The sequence below is a fragment of the Stegastes partitus genome, unplaced genomic scaffold (genome assembly GCF_000690725.1).
Source record: "Stegastes partitus isolate 25-593 unplaced genomic scaffold, Stegastes_partitus-1.0.2 Scaffold590, whole genome shotgun sequence".
NCBI lineage: Eukaryota > Metazoa > Chordata > Actinopteri > Pomacentridae > Stegastes > Stegastes partitus.
The window spans coordinates 39,920-41,152 of NW_007578321.1; positions in this window are offsets into that span (position 1 = coordinate 39,920).

Genomic DNA, 1,233 nt, shown 5'->3' on the forward strand with positions numbered 1-1,233 from the left:
GCAGGTGGTTGCGGATTAGGTGGAATTCCATAGAATTTATATGCTGGACAACTAACGTAACATGCAGACTTCCATGTATAAACTGATCCATAAGCCAGTGGTTGCCCATGTAGGAATCAGGACTTCCTTAGGGGATTATTCAGAGGGATCTCGAAATGATTAACAAGAATGGAAAGCACAAGAAATACCCAAAGATTTATCCTCTGGGGATGAATGAATGTAGCACGAAGGCTGCGTTTTGCTGCCTCTGGATCTTGGATGTAGTCGAGAGAACCAGAGAAAGGTGGGTTTTCCACGACACATGCATATGACAGACTTTACATCTGGGAAAGCTTAACAGACACGAAACCACTTTGGTTTAAAAATTCATCACTTTAAGGTTTAAACCACCCTTAGAAAAGTCCTAGTAACAGCAATATGGCAACAAAATCCAGCTTTCTTGGTGCATCAATGGATTCCACTCAGCAGAGATGTCATTACAAAAGCATGCCAAGAGATTCAGCAAAAACAACATTTCAAGGGGTATTCAGTAGAAAAGAAGTTGATTACTAGTGCATTTTGTTTATAAACTGTATACAGAAGATGGATGTAGTCTTCGTGTCTGAGAAGTAAAACCAATGCTGAGGTGACTGAAATCTGCATTTTCTCCAACAGCCAGCAGGGGGCGACTCCTCTGGTTGCAAAGAGAAACCTGATTGTACAGAAGTCTATGAGAAAATGACTAATTCTCACTTGATCTGTTACCTTAGTAAACATTTTCTCCATGAGTTTATGGTTTCAATCCCTAGTTTTAAGCCTACTTGAATATAGCATGATGGTCATTACGTAAATTATGGCAGGATATGAAGTAAAATACACAACAAATCAGGGTAAGTTTTAGGGCTGACAAGTCACTGGCATGTTCTTAGGTTTACAGTCAGATCCACCTCTTGATTGTCATGTAAAATTCCAGACTCCAAAATGGTAGTCCACAACCAATGGGAGACCACGTCCATCTTTCTTATATAGTCTAAGGTTTTGACCTGTTAGCTACATAGACAGATAACATTGCTCGGTCTGTTTGTATCTCCAACATTTTGGTTCATAGACACATATCTTAATAACTAAAACCCAAAATGCCATGCCAGCTTGTTGTGGAAAGTCATGGTTGCCAGACAATAACCCTCTTTTATTTGATATCCATTTCTGCAGATGCCATTCTCCAATCAAAAATGTTAAAGACCAGGTTTCCAT